Genomic DNA, 18,398 nt, shown 5'->3' on the forward strand with positions numbered 1-18,398 from the left:
CCCCGCCCCGCCCTAAGCCCCGCCCCGCGCGCTCTTCGCTCCGCGCCAGCCCGGGCCCTCGTGGCCGAGCGGGGCCCGGTGGCTCCGCGCGGTGGCGGCTGGAGGGATTGTAGTGCTGGGAAGATGGGGGCGCCCCTGCCCTCGCCTCACGTCTCCTCCACCCCCAGGCGGGTGTCCAGGGTAACGATTGAAGGTCGCGGCATAACGCTCAACGATAAAAAGGATGAACTATCGATGCACCCAGCAGCCTGTGCGAGTCTGCAGAGAATTATGCTGAACGAAAAATGCCAATCCCAAAATGGTCCGTCCTGTACGATTCCATTTATGTAACATTTTTGAGATGAGAAATTCTAGAAACGGAGAACAGATAAGTGGTTGCCAGGGTTTGGGGGGCGGGTGTGATTATAAGAGGGACCTTGTGGTGATGGGAATGTTCGGTGTGTGACCGCATCCTAGTGGTGACGTTGTACTGTGGTTTGGCCAGATGTTTTTATTGGGGAGGCTGGGTAAAGAGCACATAGGATGAAGGTTCAAGGCCAAGGAGATCCCCTAGAAGGCAGAGAGGTACTGAACCGTAGCCTGTGGATGTGTGGGCGAGGGGTGCTGGTGAGCAGTTTGGGCTAATTTTCTCCTTTTCCCTTTTTCCAGCACTTTCTGGCTTGTAACACCTCATTTGGTAGCCCACCTGCCACTGCGACCCACCCGAGGACCCTCCCCAAACGCTCTGCCTTGATTTCCGGTGTCCTGGGATGGCCCTATAGAGCAGAAGGGAGGTTTTCCCCGCTTGTGTAATGTTCCTAATGAAAATAACTGCAGCTGCTGTTTGCACACCAGCGTCAGGGTCTGTCTGCGGCTGATGTTTTCCTTGGGTTCAGAAGTGAGGACATGGCCTCGCTGTGACATGCTCTCGTGCCAGCAGGAGACAGGCCACCTTGTCCTGTGAGCCCAGGAGGTCCTGGGGGACGTTTTCATTTTAGAATGACCTTTATCCGAGGGAAACGTTGTAGAGGCATTTCCGAATGTATTAGAATGTCCTCAAAGATGAAATTCGGTTGTTCTCCCCCCTTTCTTGTGAGACTCACTGAGATGACGTCCTCATATCATCTTTGTGTCACAGAAAGTAAATGAGTGCAACTAAGAAAGGTAGGTGTAGGCGCTCTGAAATAACTGAAGGCAGACTTCCTTACAGGGAGGGCGAGTGACGCTGTCGTCCCGCGGGAGGGGTGTGTGCACGTCTTTTGTGCTACGAGGACCTATAAGGAAAACAGCCAGACCTCCGGGTGGTGTGGATCCCGTGGGAGGACCCGGTAACTGCGGAGCAGCAGGTGCTGGAACCAGCCCGGGAGCCGGCCAGTCCTTGGTGTGGGAATGAAAGCGCTGAGCTCTAAGAGAGACCAAGATGCGACATCGCCTCTGAAAACCAGCAGGTGCAGGGAACACCTGGGGCCGCGCTTTGGTTCAAGTCCGCCACGCGACAGCACCATCTTGTGGCCGCGCGAGGAATCACAGGTGTGGATGGAACGTTGCCGGTGGGGAAGGGCAGCTGGCCGGCCCTCCTTCCCTTGGCCTTCAGGATGGTGGAAGCGCCAGTGATTGATTCAGTAGGAGCCCGTCCGGCAAAGGGAAATAACAGAACTCCCTGCTAATCTGGCATTTACTGCAAACAAATAAGATGGAACCGCATTTGTATCCTGAGTCCAAGGAGGAGGTGGTGCTCTTAAAACGAGATAAATAGGTTTAGCATCAGCTTAATAAGCATCGCCTCTAGGGGCTCCCCTTGCTGTGAACAAATGCAGGCACAGGCTTAGGCATCCCAGGCAAGGGGGCAGTTAAGCCAGCTGTATACTTCCTCTTCTCCCCAACTCCCCCTGTTTGTGTTTCAGATGAAAGTTAACATCGAGGGCTACCTTAAGACTAATCAAAGTAGCCTGAACTTTCTCCTAGAGAAGTAGTTACTTTTGGTTTTATTTAATGACTTTTCTTTCCCTCTGCTAACAGCATCCCCTTTCTTTTTGGAAACAAACTCTTCCCAATAACATAGTTATTTTTTTTATTGTAGTAAAATCTGTATAACGTAAGATTTGCCATTTCAACCATTTTAAGTACACAATTCCGTGGCATTAATTACATTCACAATGTTATGCAACATCACTATTTGTATTTCCAAAAATTCTTCATCACCCCAAATAGAAACTCAGTAATCATTAAGCAGTAACTCCCCCCTCCACCCAGGTCCTGGTAACATATAATCTTTCTGTCTCCATGAATTCGCCTATTCTAGATATTTCGTACAAGTGGAATCATACAATAGGTGGCCTTTTGTGTGTGGCTTACTTCACTCAGCAAAATGTTTTCAAGGTTCATCCATATCGTAACATGTATCAGAGCTTCATTCCTTTCTATGGCTGAATACAATTCCATTTTATGAATATACCACATTTTGTTTATCCTTTCATATGTTGATGGACACTTGGGTCATTTGGCTATTGCGAATAATGCTGCAATAAATATTGGTGCACAAGTATCTGAGTCCCTTTTAAAAAATCTTTTGGGTGTATACCTAGGAGTGAAATTGCTGGGTCATATGGTAACTGTTTAACTTTTTAAGGAACTGCCAAACTGGTTTTCATAGTGGCTCCACCGCTTTACATTCCCACTGATTCCTCCACGTTTCTCACCAACATTTGTTATGTTGCTTTTTTGGTTATTATTATACTGGTCCTAACATCTGAAGTGGTATCTCACTGTGGTTTTGTTTTGCATTTCCCTGATGACTAATGATGTTGAGCATCTTTTCTTGAGCTCATTGGCCATTTGTATACCTTCTTTGATGAAATGTCTATGCAAGTCCTTTGCCCATAGTTTAATTGGGTTGTTTGTCTGTTTGTTGTTGAATGATAAGAGTTCTTTATACATTCTGGATATTATCAGATATATAATTTGCAAATATTTTCTCCCATTCTGTAGGTTGCCTTTCACTATTTTTTGGCCCTATTCCTCTAAAAACAATTGACCAGAGTTTTTTCTTAGTTCCTTTCTATTGTTACTTCTACCTTGCTGTTGAGTTCCCAAGGAAAAGACCTTGGAGGTGGTTTGGAGGCACAGACTTTGTTCAAGGAACATGCTGGTTGTCTGAATATTTTCAGGTTTCTTTGGACATTTCAGGGTGAGCAGAGGTTTTATGTTTTCAAGGTGTCTTTTGTCTCCAACTGAAGATCATCCAAACTCTGAAATCTCATGAGGCAATTTTATGGCTTTTCTCAAACATAACTAAAAGACACTGACCCCTGCTAGTTTCATTAGGAAATGAGCTATTGTGTTGATTTCCTTACAAAACCCTTGGTTACTGAGAACTTTCACTTCCTGTGGTGCTTTGGGACGGTCTGCTGCTTGTCAAGAGTGATCAATCTTGATTTCTCAAAAGCTGTGGCTGGAATTCTAATGACAACATATTATGAATTGGCTTTTTGCGTTAATAAGTCTTAAGTGGATATTGTCCCAACAAAATGGTAATCTAGAGATTAGATTCAAGTAAAAAGCTCTTTGTGATTAAACAGGTTTTTGATGTTAAATGGCCAGTCATGCCATGAATAATCGACTCATCAAAAATGAGAACAGGGCTTCCCTGGTGGTGCAGTGGTTAAGAATCCACCTGCCAATGCAGGGCACATGGGTTTGAGCCCTGGTCCAGGAAGATCCCATGTGCCGCGGAGCAACGAAGCCCGTGCGCCACAACTACTGAGCCTGCACTCTAGAGGCTGTGCGCAGCAGCTACTGAGCCCACGTGCCTGGAGCCCGTGCTCCGCAACAAGAGAAGCCACCGCAATGAGACGCCCGCGCACCGCAACGAAGAGTAGCCCCCGCTCGCCGCAACTAGAGAAAGCCCGCGCACAGCAACGAAGACCCAACGCAGCCAAAAATAAATAAATAAATAAATAAATAAATAAAAAATGAGAACAAAAGCTTCTCATATTTTAACTAAGATTTAGTTGACAACCAAATACTGGCAAATTTAACATGCTTTTCAAAATTACTTTTGCATGTAATACTTGGACCCAAGCAAACCTTAAACTCCCTCTCTCCACCCCAAACCAATCAGAGCATTTTGGCAACTGTATGATTAGAGGTATTAGGCTCTCATGGTACACACTGATGTTTGATGGGTGAAAGTTTGCTTAAAAATTAGAAGTAAAGGGTACTTTCAAGATTGTACCACTGGAATTGCAAATATAATTAAGCCAAAATTCTGTTCTATGACTTTTCTTCCTACTTTATTTATGACTCAGTAATGAACCTTGGATGAGGGAATGTGAACTGAGTGCTCCCTGCTACTCAAGGACAAGCTAAAAGAGCACTTAATATTTCTAGGTAATTATTAGAAATAAGAATGGTATGGGGTAATGCCCATTAGCACTTACAGAGTACTTACTGTGTTCTAGCAGTATGGTAGGTTCTTTACATGGATTATCTGACTTAATCCCAACAGCAGCACCATAATGCAGTTCCTATTGTTATTTCCATTTTACAGATGAGAAAACTGAGGTCCAAAGAGTCTAATAAAGATGCAAAGCAGTCTGGCTCCAGAGCCCACCTTTAACTATGATAATGAATGAAAGAGAAGTATCCCCAGTGATAGGGCTAAAAGCAGGTGTAGGGAAGTAGGAGGTTATTCATTTTTCATAAGATTAAAAAAAAAAACATAAATCAAAACCACAAACTCTATAAAAATGGAGTCTATTTCCCAAGGAGCTGAGAATTGAAGGCATGCTGAGATGAGCAGCTCTTTGTATCCTCTAATTGTTCAGCTTTGCAGGCAGCAGCAAACAACAGCAAGGACCATATGTTGCAATGTTCCAATGTCGTTTACTTTCTTGATAATGTCCTTTGACACGTAAAAATGTTTAATTTTGATGAAATCCAATTTATTTATTCTTTTGTTGTTTTTGCTTTGAGCTTTTGGTGTCATATCTAAGAGCTCATTGCCAAGCCCAAGGTCATGAACATTTACTCCTATGTTTTCTTCTAACAATTGTATAGTTCTAGCCTTGTATTTAGGTTGTTCATCAATTTTGAATTATTTTTGTATGTGGTGTGAAATAAGGGTAGAACTTCATCCTTGTGTGTGGAAATCCAGTCGTCCCAGCATCTTCCATGGAAGAGAATATTCTTTACCGCATTGAATGGACTTGGCACCCTTATCAAAATCAACTGACTATAAATGTTTTAAACGAGGTTTCTTTTTTTCATTTTCACAAGATGATCATGTGTTTTTTTTCTCTTTATACTATTCATATGATGTATGACAGTGATAGATTTTCTTACGTTGAACCACCCTTGCATTCCTGGACTAAATCCCACTTGGTCATGATGTATAATCCTTTTAATATCTTGTTGCATGCAATTTGCTAGTATTTTGTTGAGGATTTTTGCATCAGTATTCATAAGGAATATTATCCTGTAGTTTTATTTTCTTGTGATGTCTTTGTCTTGCTTTGATATCAGGGTATGAGTTCAGAAGTCCTCCCTCCTCTTTAATTTTTTAGAAGAATTTTAGAAGCGTCAGTGTTAGAATTCACTAGTGGGCTACCTGGTCCTGGACTTTTCTTTGTTGAGAGGTTTTCTTTTTTCTTTTTCTTTTTTTGGAAAAGTTAACATTAAACTGAGATATTTGGTTTGTGGGGAGTCAGCGAGGGGAATTTGGGGAATTAAGAATTATGTATAATTTAATTCAGGCCCACACCACCTCGTAATGATATATTGTAACAGTTTATTAATTTATTTCCCTGCAATAGACTTTCCCATATTCTGGCCATTCCAAATGTCATGGGTAATTATGTTTTTTAAATCATTTCTTTTCTTTGTCACACAATACTCAAAAAGCTTGAATGTCTTCCTATTGCTTGTAGAATTAATTTAAAAAATTTTAGCCTTCCACTCAATCTTCCCTTTGACTCTTTCTCACCTAAGCTCTAAAGAAACTGCTTCTCCTGCCCTTGTGGGAACTATGTTCCAGGGAAACTGGTTTGTTCATTCTCACTTCCATACCTACTTCCTTCTGGTTAAACCTGAAGTAGGAAAGTGTTCAGAGCAAAGCCCTATCAATTATAAGCCGTGATATTGAGCAATCATCCCAAAGGCACGTGTGTGCATTTTTAATTCATGTCAGGCTTTTTAAATAAAGAGGCTTTAAGTGGAGACGATTTTGCTGATGTTACATGCTCTTCCTCAGCACAAATGTATATTGCCTGTGTTTTTCCCCGACCTTAGGAACAGTAGATTATAGTCACGCTCTGCTAACCTCATTTGTTCCAGGAAAAAGTAAAACAATTTCAGAGCAATATCACGGCCAATCATCTGCTGGTCCAAGTGAGCAATCTGAAAACCATGCCAGGTCCCCCTCCCCCCCCCACCCTCACCCAGCAACCCCCAGGACCTGCCCGAGTTCTTCTGAGCCAGCTCTTCCTTCCATGCCCTTCACCCCAGGCCACAGCCCTGCTCACCACCTGCCACCTTTCACCTGAAGCATGGCGGCCCAGACGCTCCCGACCTCTGCATCCCATTTGTCTCCGCTGCTGCAGAGCCGTCTTCCCAATGCATAACTCTGCTTCTGTGACCCCGCAGCTCAGAATTCTTCAGGGACTCTCCGCAGCCTGTAAGATAAAACACGAATTTATTGGCCTGACAGATGAGGCCCCTTCATAGGTGTCCAGCCTGAACTGCCTCACATTTAGTGGTCCAGCAATAGTTGGTTATCTGTCTCCTCAACCATGAGCACTTTTGTGAGTTTCCCCATCCCTAGTTTGGAATTCTCTCCTCCTGGGTGTCACCTGGGCTCATCCTCACTCTTCAGAGCTCAGCTGAGTGTCATGGATTCTGGGACCCCTTCTTAACTCCCCAGCCAGACTTCTAGCTGCTTCTCCCTTTCCTGCCCCTCAGGCTTAGCGTCATTACAGCACATACCACATCAACTGTCATTTATTTGCATATCCGTATAAGGAAAAACCTCAGTTCAGTCTTTTCCCGAATAGGGAATAACCCAGTTCTTCCCTCCCATGTTTCTCTTCTTTATTCCTCGTACAAAGCACCTCACTTCTGACCCTTCTGGTCACCAAATGTGTGGGAGGTTTTCCCATACCAAGCAATTCTCATGACACCAGCTGGGTGTCCTGCAATTTAAGCCAATTCTAACACTGTGTACCTGGAGACAGTGTCAGATCCCACAGGTTAAGGGCTCAGTCCCACAAGCCTGCTCCCTGTCCCACAGAGGACGGTCACAAGTCCCCAAGTTACCCACAACTTCTGTAGGATTAGGCTACAAATCAGAGGTTCCCACGACCCCCTCCTCAGGTTTGGTTAATTTGTTGGAGTGTCTCAAAGAATTCAGGGAAACACGAACGTTTACCAGTTTATTAAAGGATATGACAAAGGCCACAGATGAACAGCCAGATGAAGAGATGCACAGGGCGAGGTCTGGGAGGGTCCGAGAGCAGGAGCCTCGGTCGCCCTGGAGTTGGGGTGCGTCACCCTCCCCGTGTGGCTGTGCTCAGCCACCTGGGAGCTCTCTGAACCCCACACTAGTGGGATTTTACCTACAGAGTCTTCCGCACGTGGGCATGATCCATTATTAATTCCATTTTTCAGATCTTCTCCCTTCTCAAGAGAAGGCGCGGTGGTGAGGCTGAAGATTCCAAGCTTCTAATCACGGGTAGGTCTTTCCACTGAGCAGCCCTCATCCAGGAGCCCACCCGGAGTCACCTCATTAGAACAAAAGACACTCCTATCACCCAGGAAATTACCAGGGTTTCAGGACCTCTGTGTCAGGAACTGGGGTCAAAGACCAAATATTAGAACAAAAGAGGCTCCTAATGTTCTCATCACTTAGGAACTTACAAGGGCGCAGGAGCCCCATGCCGGGGGCCGGTGCAGACTCCCACACACATTTCTTCTATTATCTCACAATATCTATCCGGTATCCTGAGGCCAGGGACCGTGCGTGTCTCCTACCATGATGTCACCTGACCCTAGTGTAACTCCTGGTCTATAGAGTAGGTGCTCAATAAAAGTTTGTGGAATGAATGAAACAGTCACAGCACCAGCTAGTGTGTCACGGTTGCCATTTCATGAATGCTGGGTGGTTCAGGTAATAAAGTTATTAAAGGTGATGCGCAAACATCAAGTTCGCCAAGAATAACACCGTAGATGACCCCAGGACTTGGCCGTGGTGTTGCTCAGACAGCCCACAGGAGGAGAGCGCCCCAGGGTCCTCGTGCAGGTCTCACATCGCCTGGCAGGTGGGATGGCCCTGGGAAGGGAGAGGAAGCATGTGTGCTGGAGGGAGTTGGGGTGGGGGAGGGGAAGGCGGCAGAGTGAGGGGATGATGGAGCCCCTCCCTCGACCCTTGCCCTTCTTCCTTCCTGATGAGGGGCTGAGCTTCTCTACCTCGGGGTGGATGGGAGTCTAGAATACGCTGGAACCACTTGCTTTGTTTAAAAAGGACAATGTTCTGACCACCCTCCCCGCGCAGGAATAATGAAAATGCATATCTCATGTCCCTTTTGGCGTTTGTCCTGTGACAGCTGTAAAACATTAATGAACGGAAACCTGTTAAACAGAGTCGGGAGACCAGCAGGGGGAGCTCTCACCCCTGCACTGACAGCCCAGCTCAACAGAAGAAAGACTCCCATTCTTTCCCGCCAGGACTCAGCCAATGAAAGGCTGGGGCTCTGTTTACTAAGCCCGCCCCCTCCCTTGTCCCGCCTATAAAAGTGTCTCCTTCCTTTGCCGTGTGGGCACTTGCACGTGGCTGCCGTGGTTGAGCCCCTGAATTGCAATTCTCTGCTGATCCTGAATAAACTCATCTTTGCTGGAGAATACCTGGCCATCTATTTGCTTCAGGTCAACGTACCCAAGCCTGCATTTTGGAATCAAACCCCCTGCCCTTTGTGGGAAACCCAGTGAGTCTTCAAGGGCATTCCACTCCCCGAGCACTAAGCCTGGCCGAGAAGGCACCCTCCTGTGTCTCCAAGGCCACTGCTCTGTAAAGCAGGTCCCATTCCAGCCCCCGTGCCAGGGGGGCAGCAGCTGGGGGGTCTTGGTGCCCCCCAGGCAGCACAGACTGGCTGAAAGTGGCCTCGGGACAGCTGAGCCCTGCTCGCCACAGTTTTTGTTTGTTTGCTTGTTTAGTTTTAGCAGCTTCGTCGCCACAGGGCCCCATCAGGACTGCTCTGGTCAAGCCATTAGGTCTTCTAATGTGGCATTTGAGGAGGCAGTTCTCAGGGCAAGGCTGCCAGAGTCAGCTGCACCCTCGCATACCCTCGCCCAGACAGCAGGTTCTGTTCATCTCGCTCTGCATTGCATTGAGAAATGGATCGCCCAGGTGATTCCCGACCAGATGAGAAAAAAGAGAGAGAGAAAAAGTGAGAGAGTGAGCGAGCAAGAGAAACCTCTATTCAGTTACTTAACTATATCTTAAAATTTTATGATCAGGAATATTAAAAAAACTCAAGTAACAAGATTCTCTTAATTTAACTCAGATTTTAAGTGACAGTATAATTGCAAAATAATTGAATAAAGTAAAATGACTGAAATCCAGATTCTGAAGAACATCTTCCAGGTTTCAGGTCATTCACAGCATAGATGAGCCCCCTCTAAGCCTTACAGAGCCTCACCTCTGGGCACCTGTCCTTCAGGTGCTGGGTTAACGTGTCAGGCTGGAAAGTGCAAATTTCATCTGAGCCATTAGATGGAAGAGCTAAAATAACACAAATACTTATCAAGCTAGAAATAAGCAGAGTCGCTTTGCTTGACTGTTGTACTCTTGACAAAACAATCATTTTTCAGTTTAGAGTTTCCTTTATGTCAATTTCTTAAGTTCCTAGTATTTTATGGTTGTTTCTGATTGTCGCTATTCGGAAAGCAAATGATGTGCTCAGCTCTGTTCCGTCCTTAAAACACACACCTTCCTTCCAGCTTACCAGCAGCTCTGGCCAGCACTCTCTCCCTCTCCCAAAGAGCTACCGCCACGCCTCTCCGGGCCCGGATCCCACACACTCTGCAGTTTGTCTCACTGTCACTGAGGGGACCGTTGACCCGCAGCGAGAAGCGGCCTCTTCCTGTCCTCACTCTCTGCTTCCTGCAGGACCAGGAGCTGATGCCACCTACCGGCCCTGCTTCCCACAGTCTAGCTTCTTCGCGTCCTCTCCCTCCATCTTCCTGGCTGTGGGCCAGCGCAACCCGCGCACGGCTTCCAGCGCCTTCGTCCCGTACCCGAGTCTGTTCCTATCCGTCTCCTGGACACCTCCATCTAACGCTTCCCATGCACCATGAGCCCCTTCTGACTCAAACCAATTCTTCATCTGACCCTCCCCTCTCCTCGTATTCTCTCAGGTAATTACATCACCTTGTATCCAATTATCCGAGCTAGAAGAGTAAAAGGCCCCTGGAACTCCACTCTTCCCCTGGTCCCTCCCCGCGGTCCACCTGGTCATCAGATCCTGCGATTTCTGCCCCCTCATCAGCCCCGGCCTCGCCAGCATTACCGCCGGTGGGTTGAGGCCCACCTGCCTGGGCTCTGGTCCCTGAGGGCCGCTCCTAACTGGCCCTGCCACTCCTTGCTCTGCGTCCAATCCAACCCAAGGGCAGTGCTAGAGTCAGAAAGGCGAAAAGGGAGGGAGGGAAGGAAACGAATGAGTGAATAAAAGAATGAGTCATGTTACTCCTTCAGCTAGAATCCTACAACGGTTCCTCATTGCTTGACAGATAAGACTCCAGTTCGTCAGGACGGCCTCGGGGCTCTTCCCAGTCCAGCCCAGCCCAGCCCGACCCTTTCAACCCTACTTGGCCTCACCTTGGCCACTCCCCGGCCCTCACCCTGTACTCCACCCCGAAAGCACCTCCCGGGAGCCCTTTCACACACTCCCGGGAGTGACCCTGCCTGGTCGGTTCCTCCTCCTCTCTCCACCTGGACAATCACCCCTCCCCCAAGACCCAGCTCCCCTGACACCCCCGTGAATCTGTCCCAAGCCCCACAACATCATCGCTGGCTCCGTCCTTCTGTTTCCATCACGCTGTGTACATGCCCATCAGAGCCGCCACCCTACACTGAGACACAATCTCTCTTTCCCATCGATCTGAATGGCAAGAAGGGAAAGGACCGTGTTTTATTCCTCAACTCCTTTGTGACCTGATACAGTACTCAGTGCAATAAATGTCTAACAGATGGAGTTTGGGGTTTTCCAGCTCTGCTACCTAGTGGGGCTTCAAGGGTATGAAGGTGCTATGAGTCCAAGCATCTGAATGTGAAAGGTAGTTTGAAAAAAAAAGGAAGTCACTGGGGACTTCCCTGGTGGCACAGTGGTTAAGAATCCGCCTGCCAATGCAGGGGACACGGGTTCGAGCCCTGGTCCGGGAAGATCCCACATGCTGCGGAGCAACTAAGCCCACAAGGCACAACTACTGACCCCATGTGCCACAACTACTGAAGCCCACACGCCTAAAGCCCGTGCTCCACAACAAGAGAAGCCACTGCAGTGAGAAGCCTGAGCACCTCAACAAAGAGTAGCCCCCGCTTGCTGCAACTAGAGAAAGCCCGCGCACAGCAACGAAGACCCAACGCAGCCAAAAAAAAAAAAGATATGAAGAGCTCTTAAGTATCGTAGGTTGCTAACAGAATACGCTCTATGTCATTTGGATGACTTCTGTTGTTTGTAGGAAACACTGCAGTGTTCACTGTCTCTATGGAAACCGGATAGATGTAGATAGTTGCCTGGAACTTATTTTATGTCCTCATTTGGATAGCAGAGGTTCTAGCTCGCCCTGGACCAGTCTCAGAGTTTTGCAATATAGATTTGTGGTAAATATCCATTTAATTAGCTTGGGTTAGTAAGCAATTGGCCTAATCATGGATGGTTTAACCCATCAGGGTAAGTTTTTGTTGCTTATCTAAGGCCCCAGTTGACTATTTAGAGACGGCCTTTCTTGGCTCATTCACTGTGATCTGATTTCTAACAGACATGGCTAAGTCAATCCAAATCCATCCCTACCAGGCACATAAAGTAGAAACGCTCTTTACGTTTTGCGAGTCAGTCAATCCATGCAATACTGAAAAATGCACATGGAACGCAATCGTGTTAATGACACAAAAGTCACAGTGAGAGGCCCACAGTTAGGAGAGGACCGCCCTGTCCTCCTTTTGTGTTGGAGCTGAAATGTCAGCAGGACAAACGCACTGACTCAGGGAGATGTTTACTGGCTGCTCTGTGGTCGGGCCGTGGGTGAGTTGCTGCGTGTGGTCTAATGTCAAAACTGACTTGTGTTAAATGACCTGGATATGGGTCGCAACATGCTTTTTGAGCGTTTTGTCCAATAAATTATTTCCAGCATTTGAAAGAAGGATTATTTTCAAAAATAAAACACAATGAAAGAAAACATTGACCTGTAACAATCCCAAATTCATAAATAAAATGAGCTGTGTTTAGAAACCATGATCAAGATTTTGTTCATCTGTTTCCAAATGACTGACTGTAAATGCAGACTGCTTGATCCACACCTGAAAGGCTCTGTTCACTTTTATCTTACAGTGAGTACTGAAGTCCTTTGAAATGGACTTCAAACCAGTTCCCCATCCAGGGACAGTTGGGGAAAGAAAATACCATTTTATTGCTGAGTGAAGGCCAGATGTTCTGTCAGTGTTGGCAGCAGGGACCAATTAGCTGGGATCAGAAAGAAAAAGGCATTCTCTGGAGTCATTTTTGTTGACATCATTGCTATATTTGAAGTGAATTCTGTAAACATTAGACACCAGTGAATCACCAAGTCCTACTTGGACGACAGCAATAACTGTGTGCGTCCTTCTGCAAACAGGGTGGGGTGCTCTTTCCTCACCATTGACCCCCCCAAACTCTGCTTCCAAGACAACCGCCATGGCTCATTCTGTGAGTGAAGGTCCAAACATGGAAAAGCCTGGAGGAAAACGAAGATGTGGGTGAGACGCAGGATTTCCTTGCCTTTCCATCCTCCTCATGGCCTGTGGTCCAGAGACACTGTGACACTCTCCATCGGCAAGTTAATGGCTGAACAACAGGAATACGGAAGAGAGGAGAAAAACACGGAAGAGCTCTGAGGAACGGTGGAGTGATAACCTTTAGGTCTTCAGCCATGAGGCTCTGGAGACTGTTTGCCAGGGGTCTTGTTTAAAGAATGCCAGCAACCTCTTCCCTCTGTAAATCAGTGGCCAGTGGCTAATGGGGGGGGGTGGAAATCCCGTAAGCATTTCCAGTGATACCACATCAAGCTGGTGTTTCACGCCTGGTTAGAGACAATTGAAACCCAGGCCTTTGTCACACACGACCTGTGATCAGAGTAGTTCTTCAATTGTGTACTCACATCATTTATTTTTAAATATCTGATTACTTTGGGGTTTGATTCTGTTTTTCATTAAAAGCCTGTTAAGATATTGTTATGAAAATGTGATAAATATGCATTCGACAACTTTATGCTAAGAGAAATCTTTCTAGAAGGATACTGAGCCTAGAATTATTAGCCTACATAATGTGGAAACAGTTCTCCAACCTAATTTGAATCCAGACAGGGTGGTAGAGAATACTGGTCTACAGAACCCCTGCCTAGGTCTCCCTGCCAAGTAAACCTATTTTTAGAAAAAGCAAATGAGGTTAGGAATGGCTTCTTCTTTTGTGGAGTCATGCTGGCTTCCTGTGCTTTTTTAAAATTTTCTAGGTATTAACATACTAAAATGTAGGTAGGTTAAGTAATTTACTCTATCAGAGATATTAGCCAATGCAATCAAACAAGAGAAAACAGAGACATGAAAATTGGAGGAAGAAATACAACTATCTCGGGCTTCCCTGGTGGCACAGTGGTTAAGAATCCGCCTGCCAATGCAGGGGACACGGGTTCGATCCCTGGACCGGGAAGATCCCATATGCCGCAGAGCAACTAAGCCCATATGCCACAACTACTGAGCCTGTGCTCTAGAGCCCATGAACCACAACTACTGAAGCCAGCGAGCCACAACTACTGAAGCCCACGCGCCTAGAGCCCGTGCTCCACAACAAGAGAAGCCACCACAAGGAGAAGCCCGTGCGCAGCACAAAGACCCAATGCAGCCAAAAATAAATAAATAAATAAATTTATAAAAAAAAAAAAAAGAAATACAACCATCTCTATTTACAGGTGATATAATATAGCTGTAGGACTCAAGGACTCAAAAGAATCAATTAAAAAAAAAAACTAATCCAAATAGTAAGAAAATTCAGTAAGGCAGCAAGTTATAAAGTTAACACATAAAAACAATGTTCTCCTATTCAAACAGAAGCCAGTTGTAAAACATAATGGAAGAAACGTGCTTACTTTAATATCACCAGAAAGATAAAATAACTAAAGATAAAATAACTAGGAATAAACTAAATAGTAAATGTGCCAGCCTTCTATGAAGAAAACTTCAACGGTCCTGAAAAACAAAAAAAAATATTTGAGCAAATAGAAAGATCCAGCATGTTCCTGGCTATGTAGGGGAGCATCAAAATTTTCCTTCTACCTGTCTAGGTTCTTTGGCTGGTCTAATAGTTGAACTGACATAAGACACATTACCAGGAGAAAGACAAATTTAGTTTCATGTATGGGAGTCCCATGAAAATATAAGACCCAAAGCCAATCAGGCAGTTGAGGCTTATATGCCATCCTGAGCTAAGGAATGGGGTGGGGCGGGGGCATTCACTGGACCGTAAGGAGAGCAGATGTCTGCCCCGCCATGCAGGTAAGTCTTTCAGGTGAAAAGTTATCTCTGGTCGCAGCTCTCTTTCTGGGCTAGGCCCCCTATCTACATTCTTTTAGGCAGTTAAGGGAGAGGTAAAAGTTTTCCTGAGTCTGCTGGGTCTTGGTTGCTTTCTGCTCAAAATAATCCACATGCCAGAGGGGCACATTTTGGGGTGGCATATTCTGCTCCCCTTCAGAGAGGACAACTAAATCAGGAAGCAATGTTAATTCACCACAGGTAAATTCAATATGATTCTAACAAATATACGAACACTTTTTTTTTTTTTAGAGTTAGACAAGTTGACTCTCAAGTTTATATGGGAAAGTAAAGAAGCAGAGAAAGCCAGGAAAACCCTGAAAGAGAGGAGCGATGAGGAGGACTGCCCCCGCACCAGGTGGTAACTCGTATCATGAAAGCTCTGTAGTTGAAAGAGTGACAGATGTGGCTGGATATAACGTTCAGAACCAGGCATACACAGAAACAGGATATGGGTCCAGAAACAGTGCATACAGCTATTTAGTGTGTAATAAAGGTGGCCTGTCAAATCATCAGTGAAAATACAGACTTTGTAACAAATGAAGTTGGAACAACTGGAAAGCCATTTGAAAGAGTAAAAATTGGATCTACGTTTCCCAAACACCAGGATCAACTCTAAATGGACCATCAGCCGTCTAAATGTCAAAAAAAAAAAAAAAAAAAACCAGAAAAACAAAAAAAATACAAACAACAACAAAAAACCATACAAATACTGCAAGAAAACACTGGTGAACTCTATAATCTGGAGAAAGACTTCTAATTATGATGCAAAAATCTATAGGCCATAAAGGAAAAATCATTAAATTTGACTACATAAAAAAGGTATATGCTAAAATCACCAGAAGCAATGTCAGAAGACAGATGAGAAGCTGGGAGAAAATATGTGTGACATATCACAAAGACTAATTATGCTAATATATAAAGAGCACTTAAGAACCAAGAAGAAAAAGACCAAACAATTTTTAAAAATGAACAGAAGTCATGAGCAGGTCACAGGGTAAAAAATAAATCAGAAAGAGGCAATGGCTTTTAAACATATGAAAAGCATATGATGTTCAACCTCACTCACAATAAGGGAAATGCTAATTAAACTACCTGAGACAATATTTCTCACCTATCAAATTGGTAAAAATCCAAAGATACCCAGGCATCATTGTTAGTAAGTCTGTGAAGAAGCACTTGGATATAGCTGGTGAGAGGAAACAATTCCAATTTGACAATAACTAATAAAAATATATCTGTATTTAACTTCTGATCTAGCAATCCCCTTTCTAAGAATCTAGGAATCATACAAAACAATATTCACACCAAGTTCTTGCTACTGAATGTGTGGTCTGTGGCCCAGCAGCATCAGCTAGCAGAGAGCCTGTTAGAAATGCAGCATCTCAGGATCTAGTGAGCTGGAAGCTGCATTTTTTTTTAACATCTTTATTGGAGTGTAATTGCTTTACATTGTTGTGTTAGTTGCTGCTGTATAACAAAGCGAATCAGCTATACATATACATATATCCCCATATCCCCTCCCTCTTGCGTCTCCCTCCCTCCCTCCTTATCCCACCCCTCTAGGTGGTCACAAAGCACCGAGCTGATCTCCCTGTGCTATGCGGCTGCTTCCCACTAGCTATCCATTTTACATTTGGTAGTGTATATATGTCCATGCCACTCTCTCACTTCATCCCAGCTTACCCTTCCCCCTCCCCGTGTCCTCAAGTCCATTCTCTACGTCTGCGTCTTTATTCTTGTCCTGCCCCTAGGTTCTTCAGAACCATTTTTTTTTTTAGATTCCATATATACGTGTTAGCATACAGTATTTGTTTTTCTCTTTCTGACTTACTTCGCTCTGTATGACAGTCTCTTACCATCATTATCTACAAGTAACTCAATTTTGTTTCTTTTTATGGTTAATATTCCATTGTATAAATGTGCCACATCTTCTTTATCCATTCATCTGGCGATGGACACTTAGGTTGCTTCCATGTCCTGGCTATTGTAAATAGTGGAAGCTGCATTTTAACAACACCCTCAGACCGTTTGCACATGCATTACAGTTTGAGAAGCCCAGCACTAGGTTTTATATGGCAGCGTTATTTGTAATGACGTAAGACTGGAAACAACCCAAATGGCCATCAGTGGCACACAATGAAATACAGTGCAGCCTTGAAAAAGAATAAGGATGATCTCTATGTGCCAAATTAGAGAGAGCTCCAAAATTTAGTGTTAAGTGAAAAAAGCAAGTTGCAGAACTATCGACAGATAACGGATGGACATATGGAGAGATAGAATGCTACCCTTTCGGTAAGAAAGGAGTGGAATATATATATATATATATATACTTTTTTTTTTTTAAACTGAAGGAACCTTGGAGGCAAGAACCAAACCAAAAGTGATAATCTGAGATCAAAGTATAGCAATTTGGGGCACACAGATTCGGGTAGGAACCCAAACCGAGTCCCACTCGGAGTAGTAAAAGGAATAAGGGGCTTTTAAAGGCACGGAAGGCAGGGTTGCCGTACTAAGAATTTCAGCTGCCCATGGTGGCAGTAACTAGTCTTGGCTGACCCTGACTGATCCCTAAGGCCATAACTAGAGGGAGGGGAAGGTCTTACTGGGACAAGTTGCAGGTGTTCTTGCAGAGTCCTTGGAGCTTTTGTGGTTCCGCCCAGTTCAAAGGTTTGTCGTTCTACCTGGTGAGACCGTGCATAAGTCCACCTCCATGATAGCCTTCCAGCTCCATTTAAAACCCGGTGACATAGTGATTCAATTTTATTTCTCATGTCACAATATATTTATGTTGCTTATTTCTGCAAGAAGATAAGCTGGAAGGATAAAGCTGAGCTAATAAACTTGGGGTGATAAGGACTGGAGAAGATAAGGGTAGAAGCGAGATATCTCTAACCTTCGTCAATGTTTACTACTTCAAAAATAAAATTAAAACAGTCACTCTGGGGGAGGGATGGCAGGGTTTGCTGCTGGCATCTAGTGGGTAGAGGGACCAGTACAGCCCTCCTGCAACAAAGACTTATCCGGCTCAGAGGTAAATATAGTGTCGAGGTCGAGAGCCCCTGGCTTAGGCTAAGGGCAGAAGAGGCACTAAACTATCTGAGGTGTACAAAATTGAACTTATCATTTTGAAGACGAGGCTAGCATTTTCCCCACTGCAGTCACCCGAGCCCTTTCCGTTCTCCAAGACTGCTCCGAGGTGGCAGACCAGGATTCCATAGCATTTGTGTGATCTGTCGGTTCCCTGGAGTCCGATTCACACGGGTCGGATAACTGGGCCCTCTGCACAACCAGGAGGAGCGCGCTCTGCTCTGCGCTGTGCGACTCAAGCCCACGTGCCAGGGGGGACACTTTTCTGGACTAAGACACAGCGACACGCTGGTCGGCCCACTGAAAGCCTCCGGAGAGCCGGGCCTTCTTTCCATCCACGCCCCAGGCGGCCCCGGGTACGCAGTCACCACTCTGGGAGCGGAAAGGATGCTGCGGCGTACCTGGCGCCCCTGGGGCCCCTGGGGCCCCGCCCGGCCCCGCCCCTCCCCTCCCCTCCCCTCCCCTCCCCTCCCGCTCGGCCCCGCCCCTCCCCTCCGGC

The 18,398-nt window shown here is 45.6% G+C and overlaps 2 long non-coding RNA genes across 2 annotated transcripts; one reads left to right on the forward strand and one right to left on the reverse strand.

Moving 5' to 3' along the window:
* The first annotated feature begins 60 nt into the window (after positions 1-60).
* On the forward strand, positions 61-9,067 carry LOC309607500. Its single transcript, XR_014232421.1, has 3 exons — positions 61-301; positions 649-8,291; positions 9,003-9,067. It is a non-coding gene; the product is annotated as an uncharacterized lncRNA (long non-coding RNA).
* Positions 5,600-18,318, reverse strand: LOC309607501. Its single transcript, XR_014232422.1, has 2 exons — positions 9,669-18,318; positions 5,600-9,346 (listed from the first exon to the last, which is right to left on the reverse strand). It is a non-coding gene; the product is annotated as an uncharacterized lncRNA (long non-coding RNA).
* Between the last annotated feature and the right edge of the window lie 80 nt (positions 18,319-18,398).

This window comes from Balaenoptera borealis, assembly GCF_965194805.1.
Source record: "Balaenoptera borealis genome assembly, chromosome: 12".
Taxonomy (NCBI): domain Eukaryota; kingdom Metazoa; phylum Chordata; class Mammalia; order Artiodactyla; family Balaenopteridae; genus Balaenoptera; species Balaenoptera borealis.